The following is a 24,408-nucleotide window of genomic DNA, read 5'->3' as shown; positions in this document are numbered from 1 at the left end:
TCCTTTCCTTGGCTGCAATGTTAAATAAAGCAGCTTGTAAACCTATGTGCAACTCACCTGATGCAAGTCCAATGTTACTACTTGAGTCCAATGAAGCCCTGCATATTCATGTGTTACTTGCATTGCCCTTCCTCCTAGTTCCTGAATGATAAGTCTTAGTGCTACAGAAAATTCTGCTATATGGACAGTTGAGTTACAGTTCTGTTACATCATTGGCCACTCCTTGTCATGTGACTAGGGTAACATAATTTAAGGTCCTGTTAAATGCGCACATTCTACCCCATGTATGTATCTGATCACATGAAATCACAAAAGCCTTCGTGGAGGATGGGGAGGAGTAGCAGTCCACGGAGGTATGCTGTGATCATGCCACAATACTGCAATGTGATCAGATATATGCATGGTGTACAGTTTGCTAAAGTTAGGAGGCTAAAGGATCTGTGATGATGTCACCCTTGTCACATGACATGCTTAGAAGAAGCATGGGAAATGGGGTGCTGCATATGGGAGGGGCCGGTTGAGCAGGGTATGCTCCATATGATGCCAGGTAATATAGCATAAAGTTGATTTATGGGGATGTAAATGAGACAATTTTAAGCTAAAAGAAGGGTGTTGATAGGGCTCTATGGGAACCTGTCACTAGCTGTATTTGTGAAAATGTGGTGACTGGTTCCCTTTAATTTCAATTTTACAAATGTTTTACCTATGAAATGCCCATACTAAGTGGTGTAATTTTCCAAGTTATGACTTAAATCATAGATGGACAGCGTCCAGGAGATTGTATATTGTGTGCGTTCAAGTGACAATAGTCACAATTTACTACGGTATATGCTTTGTGAAAATATTGTTGACTCTAGCTGCTGTAACTTTAAGAACCACTGCCCTTATTTGGCTTTACCAAATAAGTTCTAAGGCTACATTCACACGAATGTATGGGGGACCTATGTACGGCTGTACACACGTCCCCCGTAGATGGCAATGGCCCGTACGCCATGAATTTCTATGAGGGGAGGGGTCATCCCTCCTCCTCTTTATGGCGCCGGATGTATGCCCACCTGGCTTCGGCCCGGCAGGCATACGTTTGTGTGAATGTAGCCTAACACGTTTTACTTTGTGCAGCAGCACAGTTGTCCTGACGTAATGTTCCATGCCATTGGTTGGATGTACGGTATATTATAGCAATGATATCTGTGTTTATATGTGCTCTTGTTGCTATCGGATGCTTTGTGATGGAAACTAAACATGTGGCTTTTCTTTTGTCTTATTTCGCTTTTCTGCACTGAGGTCTGTTTCTCTAGATCTTATCAAGTTCTTTACTGTAGAGCGCCTGTTTTCTGGATGGACTTTGTGATAGATCATGTCTGTTTCATGTGAGATTTTAGTGAGCCGGCCAAAGTATAGGACTCAAAGCTTATAATAATCATGGGACAGTATTGTTTCTGAATCTGATACTAAACTACAATGTTGCTTCCAAACCTTGTTTGCCGTTAAACCTGTCGTGAGGAGTTGGTCTCACAAGCCATCAACAACCTTATGCTGGACACTGGAAGACTGCCAATGATGTCCTTCTATATTGTAGGACATTCACATTACACAAAAAAGACATTGACCTGAGTAGTCACAGGGGAGGGGGGGAGAACATTCATGCTGGACTAACTCCTTCTGGATGAAATAAAATTTTATATAACATGTACATCATTATAAGCTACCTGCAGCTGCCGATAAGACTGGATCACGGGGAGCGAGGAAGACGGTTGGGGGGGGGGGGCATCATAGGAGAACTATTCTCCTGCTGGTCTCATACTTTTCTCCTTTCTGGTCATTTGTAAATGGCTTACTAAGGGGTAGGGGGGATTGAGGGAGTTGAGAGAGACATTGGCACACACTGACTGCAGAAGTGAAATTCCTGAGGGAAGAGGGAACTGAGGCACATTGGGCACATATACCTTTATTTTTGCTTTGTGCTCCTAACTTTTTCCTTTTCTCCCTAAGCTTGGCAAGAGCATGTATGCAAATTTGCCACTTTTTTGCCACTTTTTAAAAAAGTCACAACATCCACATCTGTAATAGAGAGGTAACTCAGAGAACCTTAAGAAAAGTAGACCATGGAGCACTTTGAAGGGCAATTATCATGGACTCAAACAAATTCGCTAAAGTCCTCATGGGTCACAAAAAGTAGCAAAAAAGCTAAGCCAAAACAAAGGTACATGTGCTGAGGTGCAGGATACAGAGAGCTAAAGGAAATGTCGAAGAAAAAATAAGAATTTAAATTATCTTTTCTTATCTTTTAGATTTATCTTTTTTAAAATGTGTAAGATATTTGTAGCTAAGTACAGTATTACCATACGAAGGGTTGGACACCAGCCATATTGATTGCTTGACAGTTAGTCTGTGCAGCAAGAATAATAGAACAATTTAGAATTCAAAGTGAAGATGCTTTCAAATGCTTTTGTAAAGGGAATCTATCCCATATCCATAGGTCCAAAAGCTTAGACCACCCCCTAAAATATCCATGAAATGGGAGATGGCACTTGGCGTCCATAATGGCCGAAGTCCCATTGTTATTGAACCTGTCAGGGGGACTGGAAGCCCTGAGTCCTGGCCATCAACCACCCACCCATCATACATTTATCGTCTATTCTGTGGACAAGGAATAATTGTTATTCATGACACAACTCATTTAACTAAAACCACAGGAGGTTCTTTTAAAAAATAAAAGAAAATGGTGCTGGTTTCTCAGACAACATCTACATTTACATTGAAATGTTCTGCTTCAGTAAAGTTGTATGGATGGATGCAGTAGTTGGGATTTAGATGACTGTTCATGAGTATTTGTGGCTTTCCGATCATAGAAATGGGGACAGGTGGGAGATCAGCGCCAGTAACATGGCTCTATGACGGCTCCATTTTATCAGTAAGACTTTCTGCTTTTTCCCTTGTCTGCTACATTTCCAATGTTGTTGATTAGAAGTCTTGGGAAATCTTATGATGTTATTAAATGTGACAACTATTGAGTTTTGATAGCGGCGCTTTCCATCGGCTTCAAGTCCAGAAGTGAGACAACCTGGGGCTTTCAAACTGTGACTTCAAAAACCGTTCTCCCATGCTGGAGGCGCAGTCGCTGTGTTGGGTTTCGGCGCACGATGAGCTACAAACAGCTGGGACATTGTTAATTTTCTGAAGAACAGGCTGATGTGCCGCTAAGCATGACTAGATTGTATCATGATCCCTCTGACGCTGCAGCTTTTTTTCTACATGTCATTTTTAAGGTTATTTGCCCTCTTTTTACAGCTTTGTGGGTTTGACATTGATACATTTGAGCATAACAGGAAACTGACAGATCCCTGGGGAGTCACAAGGAAGTGAATTACTGGGTTATAGTCAGAATTAACTTGGTATTATACACATGTGATTTTTGAGATCATTGATTTAATAAATTTATGCTATGGAATATAGTACTCATTCTGTGCTACCTGTAACACAAGATGTCGGAGTCTTAAGGTAACTGGATGTATTATATATATATAAATTTTTTTTTTTTTCATATTTAATACTACAACTTCAACTATTTATTACAGACGGTCCCCTACTTAAGAACATCCAACTTACAGACGACCCCTAGTTACAAACGGACCTCTGTTAACATGTACTGAGCATGGAGCCCCTCGGGTTTATCTGCATAATTTTTTTAAAGCCATTTTTGGTCAAAACAAGGCATATGAATAAGATAAGATAAGGCTTTAAAAATTATGCAAATGAGTCTGAGAGGCTCCAGGCTCATTTAAGAGCCATGGAGCCTGGAGCCTCTCAGGTTCATTAGCATAACTTTGTAAAGCTTTTTTTTTGAAAAAAATAAAACAAAAAACTAAGGCATAAGAAGCTAAAAAGAAGAGTGGATCCTGCCCAGCAGTTGGGAGGTCACTTTCACTTTTTCTGGATTTCTTTTTCACATGGTTATCTTTTATTCAGTGATGAATATCATTCTGCGAGAATATTAAATGTCTACTTGAAGAATAAAAGGAAGACCTGGTTAGTATTAGTCATCCGTTCGTGGTTCTCAGAACCATTGTATTTAACATCACATTAGAAGACAAATACCATGTCGATTGACTCCATTAAAGGCCAGGCTAACCATTTACCCTTTATTGATGGAAATAGTAATGAGTCACTGAGAAAGTACTGTTTAGTTTGCTTGGTTTTCAGTGCATAATAAATTTACGTGTAGTTTCTATAAGGGAATCTACTGCAATGATATTACAGGATATTTTTCATTTAGGGTAGTGCCATGAAAATTTGCTTGTCGTGTCCTCTGCAGCCGACATTAGAAATGGCGACCATAATGCCATATTTTTACTTGTTGCCCTTCGGAACATTATAGGGTGCAGCCACAAGAATGTAATTGTGTTTACAATGCACACGCCTGAGAAGGGGGGGGGGGATAACCCGGATTGCATATGCATTTCTGTTGAAACACATGTGAACGGTAACCAGCACCGTTTGTAATAGCAATACAAACACCACATGTAGCCGCACCATCCTGTTTTATTTAAAGGGGTTGTCCACTTTTAGCAATAATTGTTATCTTTGTGTAATAAAAAGTTGTACAGTTTTCCAATAAACTTTCCGTTTTCAATTCCTTATGGTTTGTTAGATCTCTGCTTGCTGTCCTGCTATAGAAAGCTTCTATGTTTACGTCCTGTGGATAGAAATAGGGCCATGGTCATCAGATGTTGCACAGGTGCACAAGCCCACATATCATACATTTCTTATTACTCTCTGTCATAATAATGGCTCGTGCACCTACGTGTCCATCACAGGACCATGGACAGATTTTTATCCACTAGAAATAAACATAGACATTTTCTATAGCAGGACAGCAAGCAGAAACCTAGAAAACTATGATGAATTAATATAGAAAGTATATTAGAAAATCGTATACGTTTTCCTTGCACATATAAACAATTATTTGCTGAAAGTGGACAATCCCTTTAAATACCGGTGAAAATCTTTTTTTATTTGTAAGTATTGGCTACCAGCTTGTTTTATGAGCAGCATCAGGTGATAAAGGAGATTGAAAATGCTTTGATTCATGAAAAGTGGAGATTTTTATAAAGTTGAAGAACTTTTCATTACTTCACATGTCCTTATGAGCATGGAGCCCACCATTGATGAGCACCGTGTTGACACTTGTTTATGTGCACTTGTCTGTCACTTTGATGTGTCTTTTGGTTTCTCCTCTTACGCCTGTTGTCCAAGATTGCTTGGAAACTTGCTCCTTGTGCTTGTAGGATTTACTGGACCGAACTGCAATCACTGAACTGAACGGGCATGCGGAGTCTAGATACAGTCCTGTAGATCTCACAAGCGTGCAGTGCCTGCTTCTCGGACCAACCTGCTTCTGGGCAATTGGGTTAAGTCTACATGGTAACTATGCAGTGAAATAAGAAGTGACCATTGTATTCATGTATAATGCAGCCATTTTTTCTGACACGTCCTATGCATTTCAGCCGCCAAGATTGGGGCTCTGTTAACTTGTATCATGTTATGGCCCTAAGTTCAAAAACTGTAGTAGAATTAGGCTGAAATCATTTTTCTTTTTCTTATATTTAATTAAACATTTTGGACCTCATTATCTCCTACCCATATGAATGGATAATCTGTAGGCTGCAAAACCTGAGACTGGTTACCACTGATTAATATTCTAGTAATTTACACCACGTGGTCACCTAGAAGATGATCTCTATAAGTAGATGTACGGAGCAGGTGGCTGGCTAATTGTCCTTTTTACATTGGATCTGTATTCTGAAGATGTACACTACAACAGCTGGCTGAGTAGAGGAACCTTCTGTGTTAGCACTTATTCCTGTCTGTTAAGCAGCGAAACATATCTTCCCACTGTGCTATACAGAATGCCATAGGGGAAGTCATTTGCTTATAGCGTGAAATAAGGCGGCAGAGCCAGTGCTTAGGTTAATCTTTTTTTTTTTTCATGGTAATTTAGGACCTTGTCAATAGGTAGAGTTCAGTAGTACAGAAGAGAAAAGTAACATAGTGGCTGTAAACTACCATATGACATGATATTTAAGGGACAAGTGAGACGCACTATGTGTATGGGGGGGGGTCTACAGTTGGCACAAACTTTCCAGCATTTGTGAACTGTGTTCCTTGGTTCTATCTTAGGTTTTAAGTTCACTTTTAGATGGTTATTAATATGTTAACTTTTATATCTGTATACAGTATCCTTACTGAAAAAGTTGCAAAATTGTTATTGTCACTGACTAAGCCTTGATATTTTCTTTTGTTGTTTTGGTTTTTTTTTTTCTGCAGTTCTTTGTTCTGATTTGCGTTGCCTTTCTATTATTACAAACAAAACACATAGCAATTCCCTAATGTCTTTTGTCAGGTGTTGCCTAGGAAATGTTTTGTACTGAATCGATGAGGATGCTTGTAACATTAGTGGAAAAGAATAATTACCAGCTCCCTTTAAAGAGCCACCTATTCTAGATGTGTTTATATTGCGTATATTTTTATATATCACACTGTATGTGTCTATTTGAACCTTAAAATGACCTACAAATATTTAGACTAAATTATTATATTGGTGATTGATATATCTGACACCAAACAACTGTTATTATCCTTATCCAGGTATACTCGTCTTGTATAGTTGATCAGGCAAAAATCAGATGTTTGCCATCCGTTTTTTGAATGGATGTCACACGTCTGCACAATTTGCAATACTTTTTTATTTCTTATTTATTAACGGACTATGCAACTGATCCATGAAAAAATTGGCTATGAAAAATGGACAATATTGTCCGTTCTTGGCTGATGTTTTTTTCCTTTTTGTGTGATATATATATATATATGAATGGTTCGACATGAGGAGTCATTCTGACTTGCTATTCAGAGCTATGACTTTTTTTTTTTCTATTACAATGCCGTTGTGCACCTGTGTATGATGAGACCCTACCCCCCTGACTCCACCAGATATATCAGGAAACTCCTGCATTGAATAGTGGTCAACTTGAATGGTCATAGGCTATATCATGTAGATGAGTAGATAAGGCATTCCTAATGCCCTGCTTTATAACCTCCATATTTTTTTAATGTCCCCCATTATATTAATTGATATCCTTCACATACAAACCCATATGTAGATTCCTTTTGTATGCAGGATGGATATCCAAATTTAAGCACAATAAGACCCCATTACCGGTGGAACATTTGCACTGACTGACTTACACTTTTAATAAATCTCAACCTAGGTGTACGAAACTGCACTTAAACTATAAATTAACTGAAGTAACAAATGGCTTGTGAATTCACAAAAACTGCCCCAATATTCATTCTTTCAAAGCCTTGCCATGTGACTCATATTATTATCTTACTAGTTGGGGCTTGTGGATTTGAGGTTTGTACCACTTGTACATTTTGCTCTAAGGTCATGAAGGTCAGAGTATCTTCTAATTTTGTATTATAATATACTTTCCCCATAATACCTTGCTGTCGAGACACATACATAAAACATGTTAAACCGCATGATAAATGATTCGGGTAGAAAGACTAACCCGCAGCTTGGTACCTACAGCTATTTTACAGACTTTCCCTTAGACGAGCACTGCATTTACTGATGCAGATTTTCCCTGAGGCAATTTACAGAAGCAGCTAATGTGAGACATCGGCTACATAAGACTATACAACAAAACCAAACATATCTGGTATAGTAGAATAAACCGAACAGACTGTTTGCTTGTTTTACTTTGTTTAGAGATAACCTACAGTAAGTCTAAGGGCAATTTACTGTCTATCTTCTTTGCAATTCTCTGTTTTGGAAAACATGGAAAGAACATCTTGTCTAAATAAATGCAAAAAGGTAAAATAAAAGTTATTCCAGAAGACAGGAACTTTGTAGCATCTAAAATCCAGCAGCCAAACCTTATGTTCCATAAAGTTTTAAAGCAATATGACTACTTCTTATATGATGATAAAGGGGTGATCACAACCCCATCCTTTGTTCCTGATCTTTATGTAAACTGTGCATTAGAGATGTCATCACCAGTCAAGATTTATATATTGGTCAGTGTGCTGTCTCATTGAAATTGCCCTCCATTTGATGGAAAATTCTCATATTATTTATAGAAAGCCAAAAACCTCCAAAAAAGGCTCCGGAATGACAATCTTTTTTTTTTTGAGCAACGGAAAACAAGGATTAACAATAAAGCTTCACCAGAGGTGACAGTGGGCATAGAGGTACAGCTTTATAAAAATTCATCCCCTCCTCTTCTTTTAGCTTCTTATGCTCTTGTTTTGACCAAAATTGGCTTTGAAAATGATGCAAAATTATGTGAATGAACCTGAAGGGCTCCAGGCTCAATAGATGTTAACTGAGCCCGGAGCCCCTCTGGTTTATATGCATAATTTTTATATCCGTTTTTGGTCAAAACAAGGACATAAGCTAAAAAAGGAGTGGATCCAACCAGAGGAGGCACACACCACATCAGACATCCTGTTTAGTAGATATCCTTTAACTAGGACTCGCCTGTAAGTTGGTGTCCTTAAACCTACCATCTGATTTTATGCATTATGAACCAAACAATACCTTAAAAATGCTGTAGCTACACTGATGCAGAATCATATCTTTTTAATCCCGGAGTTCAGTGGTTTTGCTGATAAAACAATTATAAAATTATGATAATGAAACTCTGTTGCTCCTGTGCCTGGCTCAGTGCTTTTCCTGGTACAGGAAACTAGAGGAACTAGAAGGATGATGTAATCCCTGGGTTGTGTCTGAAGGCAGAATAATCAATTGCTGCACCGTCCCCCAGCTGCTGTGTATGAGTGATCCAGCTCAGGTTGATTAGTCCTGTCTGGACTAAGCCCCATGTGTAATACAAGCTTCTGTAACTTGTGCAATCATGCAATCCAGCTTTCCCAAGGTCCTGAATTTTATAATAGTTTTTTCAGCAAAATCACTCAGTACAGGGATTAACTAAGATATGATCCTGCATCAGTGTAGCTACAGCATTCTCAAGGTACTTTTGGTTCATAAAGCATAAAATCAAATGCTAGATTTCCTTTAAGCTGATTTTACTTTCGGTACATGCCAGTAGTAAATATTAAAGAAAGAATTGATTTCTCAAAAAAACTGATAAACATTATCATTGGTTCCATAACTTTTTACAACAAGCAGAATACATCATTCAGATAATAAAGTTATCTGACCAGAACGCAAATTGGTTTCCCTTAGGGTGTGTTCACACAAGGCAGTACAAACGCATCAGAACAGCTGAAAAGGGGAGATTTCCCTGATTACATAGCTGTTAACACATGCGTTTTGTTGACAAAATGTTAACCGCTATGTAATCAGGCAAATCTGGTCTTCTCAGCTCTTCTGATGTGTTTGAAAACGCATTAGCGCTATTGCCACCTGCTTCTTGGAGACCAATGAAAATGAAGCTTACAAACCATCAGGGAACAGAGTAGTCACACTTGTTGAATGCAAATTTATTGAGAAGTGCATCACAAACAACCTACCCAACATCATGTTTGAGCAGCCTTCAGTTGGTTAGAGAACCTGTTGGTAGGGTCAGGGCTCCTAGACTGCCAGTATGCCTTCATGCAGCCACCCCCCTGACATTCCAGGTGGGGGTCCTGTGACTGGTGCCCGCATCACAACCCCATTGCATCTGCGCTGCATGTAGAGAGGCAGAGATCAGGACACCTTGCTTTACTGTACATACACATGATGTTAATAGAACATGGCACATAGAAGCGGGGTGTACTGACCTGGGTTTCGTTACGCGCAATGGTTGTATATTGGACAATCCCCACTTCTAGCACCAGGAATGTAATACATTTTGGGACTCTAAAACCCAATGAAGAAAAATCCTCTGCAGTGCTACACACAATCCTATAAGTACCTTGATATTCACATCCAGGTTGGTGTCAATAGTGTGCTGCAAGGATCTGAATATAGAAAATGATTTCCAGGCAAAAGCTTAGCCATGCTGAGCGCACTTCACATGGGTCTGCACAAGGAAATGGTTTTAAGATTTGATACTTTTATAATAAGCACAAAAAAGCTCTTCGTTGTCCTGCAGGAATGCAACAGAAACATTTTAGTTGATGGAGCAATTGTAAATTGCAAGGGCAAATAAAAGGAGTATGAAAGACTGTCGTCAGATCTATGATCCTAGTCTTTTATACTCCATTTATTTGCCCTTGGAATGAGGTCAAAGCTCATTATGCGACATTAAAGATCTTCATATAGAGGATTATCCTGCTGGTTGAAGGTAACATGCCTAAAATACACGCCTGACCCCTCCCAATGTGAACTAATGGGAGACAATTTACTTAAACCTTTGCAATAACCACAGTAATTATTACAAGCAAGACAATGGATTGTGTAACATAGTCTATATTAAAGGAAATTTACCAACTAAATTAAAGGGGTATTCCCATTATGGGCATTTAATTAAATTCATTTGCCATATGTAAACATTTCTTCAAATAGATGTTAATAAAAAAAATGTTCCTGTGTGAAGATAATTTGTCATAAATGTTGCCATGTTGTCCCTTAGAAATGAGATGGCTTCCTCAGATACGACCACCTCACATTTTGGCAGCGGTGGCCAGACATGCTGTATTGAGCCCTGCCTGACCACCTGGATTCAGCACTGATTGCCACAGGACGACTGTGGGACATGTAGTAACCCCCAGACATTTCTTTGTGCAATCACTCCAGCAGAGGTGGTCGTACCCAAGGACAAAATCTTGTTTCTAAGGGACCATTTATTGGAAATTATCTTCACACAGGAACATTTTTTTAATAATATCTAATTTATATGGCAGATTAATGAAATTAAATGTGAATGCCCAGACGCGAATACCCCTTTTAAGCAGCAGTGAAGTTAAAATCTTTATAGCAGGTATCCCTTTATCAAGGATAATATCCTGCTTGTATCAAAATAACTTTTATATTTATGCAAATGTAACTGTGGGGGCTACTACCAGAGTCCCTCTGTGCTCAGTATCACGCCCCCGCAGTACTTAAGCCACGCCTTCTTAATACGCCTACTGAAGTTAATGTTGACAAGAGACATATCTCTTTACAGTAATAGTGTCAGTAAGTAGCAAATTTTCATTTAATTTTCTTCTGTGCAGAACCATTCCTAATAATAAACTTTCTTTGTAGAATCTGCAGCACATTCATTCTGCACCAACATTTTATACAGCAAAGTCACCTCCAGCATCACTGACCCATATTATTCCAAACACGCTGCAGTCTTTCATGCTGTCAGATCATGTCATCAGGGCAGCAGTAAGTCTGGAACATTTGGCCTAAAATGATGAGTACAGAATTGCGTCTGCATTTACACTTGTATGGAATTAATCTTAATGGGGCAGATTTATCAAGCTGTCTAAAAGTAAGAATGTTCTTTGTTGCCCAACCAATTACAGATCAGCTTTCATTATACCAGTACTCATGAATATTTTAAAGGGGAGCTGTAAATGGTTGTCATGGGTAACTAAGAACATTCTTACTTTTATACAGCTTGATAAATCTGCCCCAATGTGCCTAGAGTTCATCTTTGTGGGTTGTTATCATCATGGTTGTGGCAGAGAGGCTTTTGGGCAGTCGTGCCTGGATCTTTTTACCGCATTTACACCCAATATGGGCACATACAAATAAAGTGTTACTTTTTAAAGGGAACCTCTCATGCATCCTAAGTAAAGGCAAAACAAAGTGATGACAGACTCTGAGTACTTAGTGATGACAGATTCTCATTTTTTAGCCATTTAGATTGATGATCTTCTACTGCCCCTGCTTACCCTCTATCATTGAAGGTTTCACCAGCAATCGGGGAATTCTTTCATCATTTGTCACTATGATGCAAGGATTCCTGTCCCCAGCACTGTTTAATCCATGGAATCTGACCAGCACACAGTATGGTTTTCACGGTCCGAGCCCTGTCATATGCCGCCTGCCTAACTTTTCCATTCCTATAGATCAGCCCCATTGTGACTGCAAATTGCTGAGATGATAGGGCATGCTGGGGTAGTTTTATGCATGAGGCCCTGTACAGAATAAGATTATATGTGGTAGAACCCAGCTTTATTATAATCAGGCTTTATAGTAAGATATTGATTTGTTCTATTGAACATTTCCTCCATAGGGAATAACAGGTTATCCTGGTACCATTGGTCCAGTAGGCAAATAATATAATTAGTATCTATTCACTAACTGCAGGCCTAGAAAACCTGTAATTGAAATGGACACGATTTGGCAGGAGGAACCTTTGTATTGGCGTTCTCCTGAACCTTGGTGTGTCTAGTGCTGTCAATATTCTGACTGAATAATTCAAGTGGTTATAGAGATGGAATTGGGTCTCCCTAGTGTTCAGAGTTGATTTCTTGACTTCATGAACATTCTGACTCACAGAATATCATTAGGAGAACCTTTCTGAAGGGACAAATCTATATTTGCTCCAATATTTTTGAATGTTAGAAGCGCAGCCATAAGAGCAATTTTATATGTGGGTGCATGGCTTTGGAAAACCTATCCGGGGACTAGTAACTCAATGCATATCAATGTCTACTCAGCTTAAAGGACATCTACCACCAGGATGTGCACCAAGGATGTACACCAAGCACACTGGCAGGATCTACTCTTCTTTAAGATTCCTATGCCCTTGTTTTGAAGTAAGAAAGGCATTAAACATTATGCAAATCATCCTGAGGGGCTCCAGGACACAGATCCTGCCAGAGGTCCTGCACCCACTAGTATGTCAGTGTGTTTGGTGTACAATCATTCATCCTGGTGATAGATTTCCTTTAAGAGTGAAGCACCCCAAAACCAGGGAACCAAAATAAAGGGAAATTAGGGAACCAAAATAAAGATCAGAAGGTTTCAAGGCATCACACGGGTGTCCATTACAATGGCCAGTAAGTTAGCTTTCATTGCCATTGGCTTTCCTCCATTTGCCTATTTGGTCCTATTGCTGTTTCAGGCATATAATTATTATTTTTTTTAATGGAAAAACTCTAAGAAAAAGACCAACACATCAACTATACGTTACAGTAAAAGGTGGTTATAAATGTAAATCCTCCTGTTTCCATAGACTTACATGTTTGGAAAGCTTAGTGAACAGTATAACTGCTAATATATCCTCTAGATTCACCAAGTGCCCAAATCAATTATTTTCAAAAGATACTGCTTTTATTATCGCTTTATAAAAAGGCAAAATTGTATGAAAGCAGAAAAAAAACTGATTTTCCTCAGAAACAACAACATTTGGATCATATCTTCTTTTTAAGAAAGGTCACTCTGCAGGTTCTATAATAAATATATTGTGTGCATATAATTAATCAACATGAAGAAATCCGGAGTGACAGCTGGTATTCTAACCCTCTTCTTACACAATTTTACCAAGTGTTATTGGAGACTGGGATAGGACCCACTGGCAGACAAATCCAGAGCAGGTTAGCGGAATAACCATAGAGCAAGTAGGAAGATTATCTTATGCCAAGGCAAGCAATGCAATACTTTCATTAGTTTAGGTGAATTCAGCTTTGAAGCTTGCAGAATTGTGAGTTCAACTTTGGGCGACGATACAGGTTGTAACTGTTGTATAAGCTACTGTAAGTAACATTGTATACTAACATATTACCTAGTTGCCTTCATGTCTCAGTCCTAGTGTGGCCTCGTATTTGTGCCAGTGATTAGAGATCATGAGGAAGGATGGGGGGAATGAACCTCATTAACATTTATTCTGTTTCTAGTATGTTCTTTTAGGAGTATTTCCTAGTTAATTTTGCAGGTTGCGGGCTCACCCCTCTCTGCGCCTCTTACTTGCCCGTGCTACCCTGTCTCCTAGGGCTGCGCGCTGGCTTCAGAAGATTCAAAGGGCCAGCGTATTGTTAAATGGCGCTGGCCATTTCCCAGAATAATATTTAAACCAGCCTCTCCCTGCACACCCTGCCGGATCATCGTGCCTAGTGCCGTTGAAAAAGCTTGTTCCTTGATGCCTTGCGTGCTTGGTGTGATTTCCAGTTGTGACCCCGGGTCCGTATTTGACTTTGATCCTGTTCCGCTTGCTCTGACCGGTTGCTTCGTCTCTGACTCCGATCCCGTGCTGCCTGTTCTGACCTCCTGCCTGTCCCCGACTACGATTCTGCTCAACGTCTGTGTACCTCACCTTGGCTGTCACTGCGGACAAAGTCGCACCTGTGGAACGACCTTTGGAGCATAGCCACTTAAGATGTGCTTCTCTTTTAAAATAAATAATAACAACCACAGACAAAATGAAACAACCAGTTCTTAAAAATCTGTGGGTGATTTACTATCTCATATGCAGGGGTCCGTTTGAGGACTGTGTATTTCTGTCTGTCTGGTAAATAGTCTATATGTGGTGTTTATCTTTATATAAGGCTCAGAATTTCCTACCAAAGATCAGATGGAGACTGAGTAGGCACACTGGGGCACATTTACTAAGAACAGTGCAAACTGCACTATGTGCAGTTTGCCTGTGTATAGTGCAGGGGGTGCGAGATTCAGGATTTCTGGCACACATTCTGCATGAATCTGATGCCCCCTGCACTGCCCTGACAGAGTGCACCAACTTTTTTGGGGGGTAACTTTTAACGTGGACAGTGTGACAAACTTCTGTCGGAGTTTGTATGTTAATTGTGGTGCACAGTCCAACTGGGCACTGGAACGCCCCTTTCAGTGCAGAATTTTGCGTTGCATGAGCAATAGTGCAGCCGCCACACAAAACGGTAGAGTGCGCCACAAATGTGGTGCAGACACTTCTTAAATACCTGTGCAAGAATTTTGCACAGAAAAGAAAGTGCAGTGTCCGCCAGAAAACTGGCGCAAGCTCCTTAGTAAATGTGCCCCACTGATTTCGGAAATACCCTGACTGAACCTGAAATAAATATAATGTTTTCTGTAACCCAGATTATCTGGTTACCCAGCACCTAACTTGTCCAATAGACTTTATTCAGATCACTTACATTTTTTGTGTCTCTACAAATGTTCCATGTCATTTCTACACATGAACGTATTTTCCATTGCACATTATCTACGCTGAAGCACAAACAACTCGCCAGAAGAGGTTGGCGTCTTTAAATATAGCTCATCTTGTAGGAGGAAGAAAGTTTAATGACTTTTTTTTTTATTTCACAGTTTTATGGAAAATATTACTCTTCTTTTCAAGAGAGCATTTTAAGAATGACGTACCTGAAGTAATGTAGCAATGGGATTGTATTGACTAAAATATAGAGAAGATTAAGTCTATTACTTATATCTTCATTGCTTCATTGATAGAAATGCAAGTGCCTAGATATATCTGCAACTGTATTTTCACAGAAGGCTTATTCTCTGTAAGACAATACATAGGGGTGGTTATTGGTGACAGTGTGTGCTCATTGTAATGGACGTAAGTGCACATTCCTGTTCTTTTATGTAATGATGAGAGATTATGGGGGGAATTTATCAGGAAGCAGTGAAATAATTGCTGATTCCTGCACACTTCAAGCATTTGCGATTGTAATGCGAGCACGGGGCAGGGGCCTATTTACTTTTTTAAAAAACCTGTGACCTGTTTCTTTTTCAGGTTTTTGCACAAAGCTACGCCAGATTGGACCTAGCGTAGTTTTGTCAGTGGCTGTCCCTGCCCAATGGATATCTCAAGAGGCCTAAACTGCTGGAACATGGGGTGGGGTGAGGATGGCTATGGTACATATAGGTATATGATAAATCTCCCTCTATGACTTCAGTAATGAATCAAGGAAAATCTAAGAATGGTGCAAATGAAGGATTGGCAGCTGGCTTGTCATTCAGTTTTATAAAGTTTAACAAAGTGTTAGAAAGTTACAGAAAATTTTAGATCAGTCAGGTTACCCAAGTTGAATCCTGTCCATTGCCAAAATGGCCTATGAAGTGATCATTAAAACTGGACAATGAAAGAAGGTCTGATATTATGAATCGCCCCTTTCTTTTCATTATGTGGACCCTTGGGTGCGAGTGTGTTGCTGACGGAAGAGATTGAATGAAGATGTATCGTGGAAAAAGGCAGTGCGATTTTCTGATGGGAACTCCTCGCTCCTGGATTTCCAAATGGTGATAGGCCCAGTTCACACCTGCACAGGGGTTTCCTGGCAAAAAAGGAAGGTGAATGAAACGTCCGATTCCCCATAAACTTCAATGGACCTCCTATTATCTTTCATTATGCTTCTGTCATTTACAGGCCGCACAGGCTGCTGTGCTATTATTCCCACGATTGATAAAAGAAGGTTTAATGGAACCTACCAAAAGACAGTGTGAACTTGGCCTTATTTTGACCTTGGCGATAAGCTCGACCTTACAGGACTTTCACCACTGTCTTATCACCAGATATACAAAGGCATTTTCGGAGGTCTTGCCCAGGAATATCCACTGGATAAACAATATGTTTTTCTGTTCTCTCTCTCACTTTCCTTTACTTTGCTTTAGAAATTGATTCACAGGGATCAGTCATGTTACTATCTTGATGTTTTGTTAGTCATGTATGTTGTTTTTATTATGTTTATGTATTTTTTTTTATATTTAAATGGAAAAATTTCAATAAAAATAAAACGTAAAAAAATGAGGCGAAAAAAGGACTTGCAACAATGGGGCACATTTACTTACCCGTCCAAGTCGTGATCCACAATTTGGACTGTCCGACAATGATGCACTGTGCCGTGACCCACGTAGATCATGCGCCCGATATCCTGCAAGTGTAGCTCCACACTCAGGTCCGATGGAGTTCAACTTCTTCTTCCCGGTGTATGTAAGTGCATTGTCGACACAATTTAAAAATTAAATCCCACGCTTAGTCCGAATCCGTCGGCTCGTCTGATGGCCTGCACAGCCCCCCCCCCCCCCGCCTCCGATTTTAGTAAATAAGCCCCAATGTCTTATCACAGGATATCACATGGCATTTTCGGAGGTAACCATTGTACTTTGCTGTATCTGAATTGTCATTGTATTTACAGGCAGTCCCCGGGTTATGTACAAGATAGGTTCTGTAGGTTTGTTCTTAAGTTGAATTTTTCTTATTGTAGCTCCAGACATTTTTTTTTGTCTCTGTGACAATTGGATTTTAAAAATGTTGGATTGTCCTAAGAACCAGGATTAACAATAAAGCTTAATTTTTATAGCTGTTTATTGTAGCCCAAGTACAGTAATTTAAATTACAGTACTGTAAATTACATACAGAGGTCCGTTTGTAACCAGGGGTTGTCTGTAAGTCGGGTATCCTTATGTAGGGGACTGCCGGTAGTGTGATGGAGCATTACACCCCATGCAGTGGTGTTACGGACGTGATCTGTTTTGGATAATGGGCATTCATTTTTTTTAGGAAGTCCAATTAATTAAAGTAAGATTTTATTGTTGCAGTTGAAGTATCATATAGTGCGGTGATGAATGGTGTGGATATTGGTGAATAGCAGAGGAATGCCTGAGCAGAATAACTAATTGTACGTCCTTGCTTATTGCTTCCGCTGTTAATTTGTCTCCAATAAATGACAGCAGCATTGTGAGGGTAACGTGTGTCTCAGCAAGGCGTGTTCTGACCTTTCTCTCAATGGAAGAAACAACCTGCAGGGAACACATCACAACAAGCGTGTTTTTCGTTGCCTGCTTGTGGGATTACATATGAGTCACGTAAGTGCAGGAGAGGATTGGATGACATTTCGCCTGTTTTTAGTAAAGTTGGGAGTTTTTATTTCAGAATGATATTACTGTACTTAGGAATCATCACCCATCACGTTTTTACCGCACATGTGGGATTGCTTTTGTTGTTTTGTTTTATTGCTCTTTGTTTTATTGTTATAAAATAAGTACAAAAATAAATCAAAGTATACAGTGTTCACTGATTGTATGTTAAGCAGGTTCATTTCTTCGCTACTTTTTTGTACCATCTACAAAGCTTGGCGGCAACATGGCACGTGTGATACAACAATGGACACCACAGATTCAGTGCTATGTTGCTATATGATATCCAACTTCTTTATCCTAAATTGGAATATATAGCAAATTTACATTTGCCCTTGGTGTAAAAAGTTTATTAACCATTTAATATCCCAGGTCATTGGGGGATAGATCTCACCCCTGGAAAAAAAATGCCTGTCCTGATTGTGCGGGTACTGCCAGTATAACTGCTGTGGTCAATGATGATGAGTTAAGGAGCTGGAAGAGGACAGGGGGTTCCCATTGGTGCCCCCAGAACGAACCCCTGCAACACAGTTGTGGGGTGCTGAGAGGTTGTCATGGGTGCTGTAGGCCTCATCAAGGCTTCCAGTTATGCCAACTATAGACGCCTTTTAGGCTAAGAATAATTTTCCCTAAAGAAAATCTAATAATAAAAAAGCCATATCTTCTGGAAGGCAAGGATGGAAAAGCAAAAATTAATGCTGGGTCCTCAAGTCCAAACAGGTTGGGTCTTTAAAGGGATAACAAAACTGTAAACTGAACGTCCTAATATAAAAGACACCTGTCCTTCTGTACAGCACTGTATTCTGCAGCCATTGAATCAATTGAACAGTTTAAAGCCTGGTGAATTAATAGATTGCTTTTTAATGGATATTGATTACAACCTACATTTAAAATAAATGTATAAAATTCAGTTTATTATTAAACTATCTATTAGTCTGGGAGTTCTAATACTCAAATTTTATTTTTCAACTTGAACAATATGTGACTGCTCCATAATCACATGTAAACTAAACACATGGCCATATAGATAAAATACCCTGCATGGATAGGATATATTTATTTTTATCTATATGCAGATGGCCATCTCACTGCTATCTGAGTTTGGACAAGACATTCAGGGGACCTGCACATTAATAATATTATATAGCGCCATCATATTATCATATCATATTACATTACAGAGCACAAACAGTCATATGGAACAATAGGAGGGAGGGCCCTCCTCTCAAGAGCTTACAGACTATGAGGATGAAGGGGGTGACACAAGAGGTATAAGAGCTTGTATAATGGTCCAGCCATTCTTTATAAGTGAACAATATAAAATATTTTAGTAAATAATTTAATAAATAAAAAATCTGCTGCTTGAACCAACCATCAGCCGCCATCTTATATACATTTCCAGACTGCAGCGAAGCCTGGAGCTTGGTATCTGGTGTTTGCCGGATAACAGACTGGAGGAGGACACAGGATGGATAAGTAAAGGGAGAGTTTAGTTGTGATTAGGTACCTCACATGTTCCTTTAACATTAGCTGGGACATAAAAAAATATATTCTAAGTTTGGAAAGTGTTCTGCATTGTCTATATATAAAATGTGGCAATGTTTAAAGAAAATCTACCATCAAAATCGAGCTTGATAAAACCGGGATACTTACTCATAGATTAAGGCACAGTGACTGTGGTAATATTCTTATCAGGGCCGCATCTGCCATGAGGGGCGCCTGCCTGTATATACTACCTATGGGGGTCTTGCCTGTATATACTATAATTGGGGAGTGGTCCATCATGTGAATACTATCTTTGGGGAACTTACCTGTATTTACTGTCTTTGGTGGGGATCCTGTCTATGTATACAATCTATGGGGGTCTTCTCTGTACATAGTATCTGTTAGAGACGCCTGCCTGTATATACTATCTATGGGGGCCTTGCCTGTATATACTATATGTGGTGGTGATCCTGTCTGAATATACTATCTATGAGGGGCGCCTGCCTGTATATACTATCTATGAGGGGCGCCTGCCTGTATATACTATAATTGGGGAGTGGTCCTGCATGTATATACATATCTGTGAGGGGGTATGGCTGTATATACTATCTATTTTTTAATTAGGTGATATATAGGACGTTTTATTTGTGTTGTCAGTTTTGTTGTTTGGGGTGTATTATCCAGGGGACATTATACTGTAATTGACTGTGGTATATTTGGATGCACAGTGCGTAAATGTGCTGCACGGAGCTAAACGCAACTGTTGATTAACACACCAGTGATAAACCATAGGAGGGAGAAATTGTAATGAATTCCTCTGTATGATGGAATAGATCATATCCTATAAAGGTACTAGATGCCACTGATCTACGTCAATAAATTTGGTGACCGGAATGTAGCAGGGATCAGGGGTCCGTTGCATGGGAGGGGGGCGCCATTTCCATTTTCACCTCAGGCAGCATAAAGGCTAGATGATTCTTATATTTGTTATCTATGGACTTTTTCCTTTCACAATCAACTTTTATGCTTATGAGTCATAATGTCTCTGGGGTGAGTTACGAGAACCTTTCTGTGCAGCAGATTCACAGGCTGTTACAGTGTGCCATGATCACTCATCTTCAGCGTAACAGCATAAAGGTGCTCTGATGACACCCCTAAAGATTACTACAGTCGCAGTGCCTGGATCTATTAGTAAGTGTCCCTGGTTTATTCATGCTTAATTTTGATGATTGATTTCCTTTAACAGACAACTCAAGGTCTCAAGATGCAGGTTGTCTTGTAAGAATTTTATGTTCTCTATTTATGAAATACTCATACTAAAATGCAATATCACAATATATTACAGACTTAAACAAAATGATAGAACACTTCAGCATCTAAATAGAAATGTAATGCAACCAACAAAAGCTTAAAAAAAACAGCAGTAGGTAAATCCTGCCAGACTTTATACTGGAGGTAAAAAATATATCAAGATAATGCTGCAAGTTCTAAAAAAAAATCAGTTAGTAATACTGTTAAGTTTTTGTTTCACTTTGTACATTTTGTAGTTTTTGGTTCAGTAACATTATTGACCTGCTTGTAATGATCCTTATATTTCCCAGTAATGTACTGAATATGCTGTTAGCATCTGCAGACATAGAGAAGGAGGAGTATAAGAGATTGCAATAAAGCTTAAGGGATAGATTCTGTATTTCATTATCTACATTTCTGCTTGTTTTGTGCCAGTGAGTGGTCCTATTCAGTGACTGACCGCTACCTCTATATTTGTGTGTTTGCTGCATTACAAGTTCTTCTGGATCTTTCCCACTAAATTATAAATCAATATGCTCAGCTTCTGCTGCTCTATAACATGCTGCCTGGAGATTGCACTGAATTCTTAGCTTGGTTGATTAGTTTTCATTAGCTTATTGTATTAACTATTGGCTAGTATTTGTAACTGTGCGTGACCCAGGGTTAACATTGACAATTCATTATTCAAGTCTTCAATGTCCAAAAAAGTCTACAAGAGATCTCCTTTACAACTATGTACAAAAAAAAAAAATAAAATGTGGGAAGTGGGGGAATATTTTTGCAAATTTTGCAGTTCTGTTATGCTCTTCTACTTTACATATCAGAATAATTTTTACTTTGTGTTTTTTTCCCTGATACGTGAGGCTTTAACTTGATAGGATAGTTTTATTAAATACACATTTTGCTCTGTATGGAACACAGATGTGAAAAAAATAAGCTTTTTGGTATTTTTTTCACTTAAATGTCTTAATACGCAGTAGAATTTAGTAAACTTTTACCAAAATATGTACGGTGTCAATCTGTCATCTTTCTCCAGGATTAACTAAAGATGCAGAGGGTGCATGTACTTCTGCAAAATGCATCCTCTGACTCCCTGCAGTTCTTCCTCCATTCTGCCTTCAACTGACTGGCTGGAAGGGGAGGGGCACCTCACATTATATCTTCTGAATTGGGGTACCTGGAAACACAGGAGAATCTCCCCTTTAATATGATATATGAAAAGAAATCCACATTTAAAGTTACACTTGGGAATAGAGTGCTGTATATAAAAAAAATCTTATTTTTTTTACTGGAACTTCGGCTCTGTTTCATCTAGAAATCTTGCTATCATTTACAAGGGGAGAGTTTTACTATTCGAACTGTTTCTAGGTGCCATGGTCCTGAATATATAATCTTTTTAAGTGGGCCACAGTCATGCCATCTACACATGTGCTATCTGCATTGGGTATATGCAAACAGGATGTATATAGCTTTATACAGCTTGTGATGTCTGTTGCTCTATTCCGTTATGGAATAGAATAAGGGACACCTTAAATAGATGTTAAACAGAAGCCTTTCTGTTCACCATCCATTCCCATTGACTTGATTGTCTGGTAATTTATCTTCCTTTATGCATCTGTTATTTTTTTATCTGCAAAAATGGCGCATCCCACATTATTTTTGGCATTATAAATACTGAAAATATAGAGATAGGCATGACTAATGGTGGGGTGAAGGTAGCTTTATTGGTTTACCTATGTATTACCAGTATTACTGTGCATTAGCGGATCCGCTTGCTTATGGTCACCCCATCGGCAATCACTGCACCGCTCAGCCTTGTCTGTCTCTATGGCAGTGATCTGCATTCTGATACAGGTCTCTCGCAATCATGTGCTATTTTCAATTCTGGGTGCGAGCACGTCTGTTCTATTTTTACTTTTCACACATTCTTAGTGAATGTGTAATTCAATGTATGGCATCAGCAGCATCTGGTTGACTGCTATTTGTTTTCATTCATTTTGCAGGGCAGACAGACCTCATAACAATAGTTGGATGGGTGTCAATCCTGCTTTTCCTAAGAGAATAATCAGCCGAGATGCCTGGAAGCAGTTAACCTGACAGTAGCAACCAAAAGTGAGTGCCTTTACAGAGCTTTCTCCAATGTATCTTCCTGTATGCATTAAAGACATAAATTGTGCTGAGTTGGCTATGCCCTGCTTCCATATTGCATACTGTGCACTACACCACGTTCCAAATTGTTATGCAAATTATAATTATCTCAGATTTTTCCAAATGGTCAATGCAAATTACAGTCCGTATAATAAAAGTCATCACCCGTTAAAGTATATATCGAATTGTATGGAACAAACCTCCCAATAATAACAGTATATTCTTCAAAATTAAAAAAAAAAATCTCCTAATGCACAGTTCCAAATGATTCTGCTCAAAACATTTTATAGGTTGTAAAGAACTGAAAATGGTCATTTGTTGAATTTACAGGAGGACTATCCAAAGGTATTTCAATCCAAAACATCCTAATAGGCCAAGTTACATGTAACATAGGGCCTTCTTTGATATCACCTTCACAATTCTTGCATCCTTTGAACGTGTGAGTTTTTGGAGAGTTTCTGCTTGAATTTCTTTGCATGATGTCAGAACTGCAATTATATGACCATAACAACCCCTTTCAGTTTGTGCCAGTGCCTGTGATGTCAATTTTTCTATTCTGTTATGGAATAGCACTGATGGTAAACCGAGGGTTGTCTATTTACTATCTGCCCATTTTGTATTCCTGTAAACAAGTCTCACTTCTGTCATGCATCTGATTATAATGGAAAAAGTAGCGTTGCATCCTTTTTTGGTAAATGTCGCTAAATTCAGATAGTTTTAAATAACACAGTTGTACAATTTGGGCCAAAGTTTCTCAATCATTATGCTGTACCTTGTACCCCAAATACCAAGGTTCCTGTTATTGCAATAGTGCCATTACAGCATTTTTCGTATTGGAAATATTTATCTTTTGAGAAAGGGTTGTACTAACTTTACATTAAAATAGAAATCTAGTCGGCTCCATAAAGCAAAAAAAACAGATTGATAACTTTGAGAAGGTTGTGACCATTACATTAGGGATAAGGCAATAAAGATGGAGGTGCATATTGAGTATTCTTACAGGTGTATTCCCACAAGGACTTTCTCTATCAGTCCTGGTGTACACAATTTTGGTTGTCCCTGGATATGACCATAATTTTCCGATGCACACTGCAGTGCTTTCTGCCTCCTGCCTTCCCTGCATTACAAGACAGTATGCAGAGAATTACTCTACTAGCTACAGACAGATAAGGTATCTAATGGTAGGTTCAGGGTAGATCACGGTGTTCAAGTCTAGCCAAAATGATCCGTTTTGCGCCACACACATGCTTAATCCTGGTGGCAGGATTAAGCGAGTGTGAAGCACAAAATGGAACGTCGCCTTCAGTGGGCTCTTGCTGTTGTTCTTCCCCCCTGCAACTATGTTTTATACAATTTTGGAATAAAGACTTCATCGTTTTTATCGATGAGTGCCAGCGCTAATTCTTTTCTTCTCGTTTAATGTTACATGTTCTCATTGGACGTTTTTTTTTTTTTTTTTTATCTAGAGCACCACTCTTTTTGTATATGTTGGTACCCCACACCGTATGTTAGCGATATGCCCCTCCTTTCTGATGAACAAGTCTTTTTAAAAAGACTTGTCAGTCCCAGTTTGTCTCCTGCAGAGGTCCCACTAACATTTTTCCAGAAGGGTAATAATACTCCTCTTACTATTTTTAAGGAGTATTTTTAGCCGAGGAGGAGTATGACATTTTCAGTAATACTTATATCTACCTTATATCTGAATATATTGCTAATAGACTATTAAAACAAGAACATCCTCT

At 39.0% G+C, this 24,408-nt stretch overlaps 1 protein-coding gene across 2 annotated transcripts in view; it reads left to right on the top strand.

Moving 5' to 3' along the window:
• OTUD7A (OTU deubiquitinase 7A) overlaps window positions 1–24,408 on the top strand; it is a 133,152-nt gene that overhangs the window by 17,857 nt on the left and 90,887 nt on the right. The window contains exon 2 of one of the 2 annotated variants that reach the window (XM_072148029.1): window positions 22,522–22,630. The exons of the other annotated variant lie outside the window; for it this stretch is intronic. The gene's annotated coding sequence lies outside the window, so the exon portion shown is untranslated. The remainder of the gene's footprint in view (window positions 1–22,521; window positions 22,631–24,408) is intronic. 2 annotated transcript variants of the gene reach the window in all.

The sequence above is a fragment of the Engystomops pustulosus genome, chromosome 4, assembly GCF_040894005.1.
Source record: "Engystomops pustulosus chromosome 4, aEngPut4.maternal, whole genome shotgun sequence".
NCBI classification, from domain to species: domain Eukaryota; kingdom Metazoa; phylum Chordata; class Amphibia; order Anura; family Leptodactylidae; genus Engystomops; species Engystomops pustulosus.
The sequence above is the reverse complement of the archived record's forward strand: the minus strand, read 5'-3'. Positions and strand labels throughout refer to the sequence as shown.